Below are 7407 nucleotides of genomic sequence, written 5' to 3'. Positions count from 1 at the left end.
TTGCTTGGTAGGAATTATAGTTAGCGCTACCTTTTCTCTTTCCATCGATACCTTGTTCGTTCCATTCCATGCCATACAGCCGAAGTTATGATGTTTCCCGTTTTCCATATCATGTGGAGCTTATGCTCTGGGAAAACCATCTAACACCTGTACCACCCTTTTGGGTACCACCGATCTCGTCACTATGTTCGGGCCAAATATAGGTTATAACATGCCCAACATATAATTGTTCTACACCAAGTCTCTATCTCTTACCGCCTGCTCGGTATTTTACTCGTAAGTCCAAATTTCACAACTTGTACTTTTTGGCCCAATGTACTCGAGTTTCAATTTTGGTAACATTTTTCGACTTTGACACTTAATAACTTCCAAATCATGCTAGTTAGCGCTTTGCTTTCTTCTAGTCGTATCTAGCGCTGGGTGTTACCTTTCCAAAACATATCCTAGCTTAACAATCCATGCCATACAGCCGGAGCTATACGGTGCACAAGTCAAATCCATTTTAGCCATGTTTCATTTTTGCCAATTTTTGACCACTCGTATCACCCTTCCAGAGTGGTCCGATCTTCTCGCTGTCTATGGACGACTTTTAGGTCTCGTAGAGGCAAACTTATAAGTATTCTACGTCAACCCGCTATCTCTTACCGCCTGCTCGGTATTCTTGGTCTTGTGTGATTTTTGGAAATTTTGGTATTATTTTTCCACTTTGTCGCTTAATAACTCAGTTTTGCTCAACACTTAGCGCTTCGGTTGTTTGGGATTATAGTTAGCGCTCGGTTCGACCTTTCCAACACTGATCTTAGCTTGTCGATCCGTTCCATACAGCCTGAGTTATTCGCGATACCGTGTTTCAACCCATTTCTCAAGTCTCGTTTTGGTCCAACTTTGAACCAGCCATATCACCCTGATGGGTACCTCCGATCTTCTCGCTCTATATTGGCCAAAGTTAGGTCTTGTGGTAACGTACTTATGATTGTTCTACGCCGTGTTCGTAGCTCTTATCGTTCGCCCGCTATTTTCGATCATAAGGTGAATTTTCGCCTCTAAACCACCATTTTTCACCTTTGCCCTCTAATATGACCGACTTGCTCAACACCTAGCGCTTCGCTTGGTAGGACACATAGCTAGCGCTCGTCAAGACCTTTCCAACGCATATCCAAGCTTTCCGATCCGAGCCATACAGCCTGAGCTATAGGCGATACCGTTTTTCCCATTTTCTTGGTCACATGCACTTTAGGGTACCCCTTTTTGCCTTTGACCCTTAATACCTCCTCCGGGTCACTAGTAGGCGCTCAGCTTGGTAGGAAACATAGCTAGAGCAGGCCTTCACCTTTCCAAAACTGCCTCAAGTGTACCGATCCGACATCTAGAACCAAAGTTATGGTCATTCCTATCATGCTCTACTTTCATGGTCAACCTCCACCAAGCACACCTAGGTTGGACCAACTTTCACCAACTCATCTCGAACCCCAAATTTGCTTCGACCTACTAGGTTTCCCTAGTAAAGTGGTCAAAACATCCATTACAACACGACTGGTCTTTCTGGTGGTCGACCTAGGCGACTTTGTTCGACGACCACCACCCCATGGAACTAAAAGACGTCCCTTGATACGGACCACCGATACATTTTCCGGCCTGTCTAAACTACACTCATCGAAATTTTTTTGGGTCCCCACCGTCATACAAGTTTGCCTAGGTCAAGTTTTTCTTCCGGATCGGCCGCGGACCTCACTTTTCATTATCTAGGGAGGCCGTAGGGCCCCAAAAGGGGTTTTTTAAAATTTTCGACACTTTCGACTTTGGTCGGATTTTTTCCGATTTTGGTCCGACCTAGGGACTTGGTGGTCCAAGGAGCCTCGGGACCAAACTTTTTTCTCAGGGGTCCCTACCTCCATACAACTTTGCCTAGGTCAATTTTTTGTTCCAAATCGACCGCGGATTTCACTTTTCAATATCTGGGGCTCGTGTAGAGTCCGAATATGAGGTTTTCTCATTTTTCGACATTTTCGACTTTTTTCGACTTTTTTCGGGTTTTTCGACCTAGGGGTCCGCCGAACAAATTTTGGGTCAAAAATTTTTATTGAACTAGTCGAAAGTACGCAAAAAGATAAGACTTTTTGCCGAAGACACCATGCCCCGGAACCGACTCCTTCCCCTTCAAAATTGGGAACAAACGTGATTTTTGAAACTTTTCCTTAGGGAGCCCAAGACTTAGAAAATTTTCAAATTCTCGATTTTTCGATTGCGAGCTAGCGCTTTGCGGTCTTCGGCAATGTTGTAGATCTCGACGAGATAAGACTTTTTGGTCAAGGGACATTTTGCCCTCCGACCCCTCCTTCCCCCCGCAAATCGCCCCCCAAAGTGCAATTTTTGCATTTTCACCTCTTTGCACGCACTGTTCGGCCCAAATGGCCACTTTCTATGGGTCTGAGCGCTTTGCGGTCTTCGGCAAACTTTTAGAGCGTACCAAGCCCTAATTATAATTCTTCTACACCACCTTCGTACCTCTTCATCCCTGGCCGCTATTCGCGTACCAAGGTAATTTTTGTTCATTTTGTCAACATTTTTCATCTTTGACTGCTTATATCGGCCTTGCCATGAACCGATAGCGCTTCGCTGTGTTCTAACGTAAGTTAGTACTGCTCAATACCTTTCCAAATCATGTCTTAGATTGTCATTTGCTTGCATACAGCCGGAGCTATGAGCGATACCGTAAAAAGTACCGAAACTTGGAAAAATCCTTTGATCGCCCATATCCCCCCTTTGGGGGCCAGATATCGAAAAAAGTTCTGATTCAAAAAGTTGCGCATTAACGTGTTCTAGTTATGCCTAGAACATTTCACTTCGCTAGCTGGCCTGCAACTTAGCCGTAATTGGGATTTTAGGGTGTTCTTGGAGGGCCCATTTCCTGCGACTTGGTATCTTTTGGGCCCAATGTTTCTCTAATATCTCCACGAGTTTTCCAGATAGCCTTTTCAAACTTTCAGGGTGCCTAGAACACCTCAAGACCTTTCCAACGCTATGCCGTTTGCCTCGCTCGGACATCTACAGCCAAAGTTATTCGAGGTACACGGTACCTTACCCTGTTTTCTCAGTACTTGGTCGAAAATTTCGATCAGCCATATGACCGACTTGGACAACCCTGAGCGGGTTGGCCCCATATAACTAAACTTTCGTCTCGTGGAGGCAAACTTATAAATATTCCACGTCAACTCGCTATCTCGTACCGCCTTGACGGTATACTTGGTCCAAGGGCCATTTCCAGCGACTTGGTCGCAATTTCGCTCTAAGTTTCGCTAATACCTTCGTCCGTGGACATAGTGATTTTTTGTTCGTATTTTTCCTTGATAGTCCCACTCAAGACTATTCCATACCAGAGCCAAGCGTCCCGCTAAGTGCCATACAGCCTGAGCAGTAATTCATGAAAGGTACCTCTACCAGTTTTTGCCATACTTGGGTACAAACTTTGGATCGCCCATATCTCCACTTTGGAGGCCAGCCAGCACCTTGGCCTCATATACTTTTTTGTTGGTCATACCATGCACCAAATATAATTGTTCTACGCCAACTTGCTATCTCTTCTCCAACTTGCCGTTATTCTTGGTCCAAGTCCCATTTCATTCGTTTTTGGACCCATTTTGCTATATGTTTCACTAATAGCTTCGGCCATGGACAAGCTGATTTTCTATTTGTATTTTTCCTTGATAGTCCCACTCAAGACCATTCTAAAACACACCGCAGCTTGTCGCTCGGTGGCAAACTGACCGAGTTATAATTCATGAAAGGTACCTCAACTTGGTACACCACGTGGTCGGCCCAAACCATAAACCGACCAAACGACCGACTTGGAGCACCCTGACCGGGTTGGCCCCATATAATGAAAGTTGCGTCTCTACACGCCCAACTTATGAATATTCTACGCCAAGTCGCTATCTCTTACCGGTAAGCCGGTATTCACCTTCCAAGGGGGATTTTGGTCAAGTGCCATTTCCTGCGACTTGGTCCCCGAATTGGACCATCATCACCTAATATCTCCGTGGTCTTTCAACTCAGCCTCATGAAACTTTCAGGGTAGATAGGTCTCCCCGAGACCTTTCCAACGGTGAGCCGTTTGCCTCGCTCGGCCATATACAGCCGAAGTTATTAATGGTACTTGGTACCTTACCCTGTTTTTTCCATACTTGTTCGTACTTGGGTACAAACTTTGTATCGCCCATATCTCCACTTTGGAGGCCAGCCAGCACCTTGGCCCCAAATACTTTTTTGTTGGTCATACTATGCCCAAAATATAAATGTTCTACGTCAACTTGCTATCTCTTCTCCAACTTGCCGTTATTCTTGGTCCAAGTCCCATTTCATTCGTTTTTGGACCCATTTTGCTATATGTTTCACTAATAGCTTCGGCCATGGACAAGCTGATTTTCTATTTGTATTTTTGCTTGATAGTCCCACTCAAGACCATTCCAAATCACATCGCAACTTGTCGCTCGGTGGCAAACTGACCGAGTTATAATTCATGAAAGGTACCTCTTCTTGGTACACCACATGGTCGGCCCAAACCATAAACCGACCAAACGACCGACTTGGAGCACCCTGACCGGGTTGCCCCCATATAATGAAAGTTGCGTCTTTACACGCCCAACTTATGAATATTCTACGCCAAGTCGCTATCTCTTACCGGTAAGCCGGTATTCACCTTCCAAGCGTGATTTTGGTCAAGTGCCATTTCCTGCGACTTGGTCCCCGAATTGGACCATCATCACCTAATATCTCCGTGGTCTTTCAACTCAGCCTCATGAAACTTTCAGGGTAGATAGGTCTCCCCAATACCTTTCCAACGATATGCGGTTTGCCTCGCTAGGCCATCTACAGCCGAAGTTATTCATGGTACTTGGTACCTTACCCTGTTTTTTCCATACTTGTTACTTGGGTACAAACTTTGAATCGCCCATATCACCACTTTGGAGGCCAGCCAGCGCCTTGGCCCCATACACATTTTTGTTGGTCATACCACGCACTAGTTATAAATGTTCTACGCAAGCTTGCTATCTCTTCTCCAACTTGCGGTTATTTTTGACTCAAGTCCCATTTCCATAGTTTTTGGTACCAATTTGCTCTATGTTTCGCTAATAGCTTCGCCCAAGGACTTTGTGATTTTTTGTTCGCATTTTTCCTAAATAGTCCCACTCAAGACTATTCCAAATCACACCTTAGCTTGTCGCTCAGTGCCATACAGCCAGAGTTTTAATTCATGAAAGGTACATAACCTTGGTACACCACGTGGTCGGTCCAAACCATCAACCAACCATATGACCGACTTCGAGTCGAGCTAGCGGCTAAGCTCAATATAATGAAATGCGTGTCTTGATGCGGGCTACTGACGGTCTGAACAATGTAGCTCGCTAGCTCGTCTCTAAACTTGTGTTTTGGTCGAATATTGGGTGTTCATTTACCACTTCGGGTAACATGGACTTTGGTGCAACTTTACCACTTGTGCACTTAATTACTTCCCGGTCATTCAAGTCTTTGCCTTCATACTTTCAGGGTAGTTAGGTCTCGTCGAGACCTTTCCATACATATGCCAAACTCATCGATCGGACATCTATAGCCCGAGTTATTCGCGGTACACCGTACCTTAACCTGTTTTTTCCTCAATTGGGTACAAACCTTGGAACACCCATATCGCCCCTTTAGAGACTAGCTGGCACGTTGGCCTCATATAATGATAAGTGCACCTCAACTAGGGCTACTGACGGTCAGAACATTTCAACTTGCTAGCTCGGGCCCACACTTGTGTTTTTCTCGAATATATGGTTCAAGTGTGCCACTTTGGGCACTTTTGGACATTTTGTCCCCACACAACTTTCTTGCCTTGGTAGATAGGGTCTTGTGTTTTTGGGCAAAAAGATGCACCAAGATATGGTCTAACTTTCGTTCTTGTACCGCAAAGCGCTACCTCCAACACCCGAGGAGATAGAAAGTGATTATGTTCGGTATATCGGTCTTCCATGGCCTACTATGGTAAGCCCCTGCAGGTATGCAACCGAAGGTGCTTGGTACATGTATTTGGTGCAAAATCGGTGCAAAGTAGGTGTTTCCTTGATCGGGCTATAACTTTCTTGGTTGATGTTGGATTGCTTTGCGGTCTTCGGGGGATAGTTAGGGAACATGTTGGCCAACATTTTCTTATTCCTCAGCCTGGCCGTACCTCCTACCGTCTAGGCGGTATTCATGCTCTAAGTTGGAACTTGTGTTCCTTCGGGCAACTTTTCTGACTTTGACGCTTAATATCTTCCGTTCATATGCAGTCTAAGCTCTGCAACTCTCAGGAAAGCTAGTACTACTCATTTCCTTTCCATATCAGTCTTTGGCTTGTCGATCCAATGTCTACAGCCTTAGTTATTCACGTTCCCTGTGAAGGTAGGTTTTTGCCCATTTTCCAGTTCATGTGGTAACATTCCCGGACTTTGCCGGCTTTCTCTTCATGTGGTAACTTGCTTGCTTGTGTGGTAACTTGATAGTGTATTTCCGACCGACCCAATCTCGGACTTAGCCGATTTTTCTCTTCATATAATATGGATCCATCACTAGGCCATCTTGCTTGCTTGTGTGGTAACTTGATAGTGTATTTCTGACAGACCCAATCTTGGACTTAGCCGATTTTTCTCTTCATATTATATGGATCCATCATTAGGCCATCTTGCTTGCTTGTGTGGTAACTTGAAAGTGTATTTCCGACAGACCCAATCTCGGACTTAGCCGATTTTTCTCTTCATATTATATGGATCCTGGACTTAGCCGATTATTAGGTTATTATATATGGATCCTGGACTTAGCCGATTTTTCTCTTCATATCATATGGATCCTGGACTTAGCCGATTATTAGGTTAATATATATGGATCCGGGACTTAGCCGATTTTTCTCTTCATGTAATATGGATCCTGGACTTAGCCGATTTTTCTCTTCATATAATATGGATCCTGGACTTAGCCGATTATTAGGTTAATATATATGGATCCTGGACTTAGCCGATTTTTCTCTTCATATAATATGGATCCTGGACTTAGCCGATTTTTCTCTTCATGTAATATGGATCCGGGACTTAGCCGATTTTCTCTTCATATAATATGGATCCTGGACTTAGCCAATTTTTCTCTTCATGTGGTAACGTATGCCAATCGCTCACAAGTCATGGGATAAGGGTACTTGTGTTCTTCCATCTTCTAAGTCCCGCACGGGGACATCGTGATCGCCCCAAGTCCGGAATAGCGCCAAGTCAAGAACCACGGAGGCCGTGGAGGACCTGTTAGTGGCGGCCTCACTGACAGCACTAATCCGGACTTAGAAAATATATCTTTCTAATCGAACACCACACACGCAACACCACCATACCACCATCTCCTTGC

Source organism: Anopheles coustani (assembly GCF_943734705.1).
Source record: "Anopheles coustani chromosome X unlocalized genomic scaffold, idAnoCousDA_361_x.2 X_unloc_80, whole genome shotgun sequence".
NCBI lineage: Eukaryota > Metazoa > Arthropoda > Insecta > Diptera > Culicidae > Anopheles > Anopheles coustani.
The sequence above is the reverse complement of the archived record's forward strand: the minus strand, read 5'-3'. Positions refer to the sequence as shown.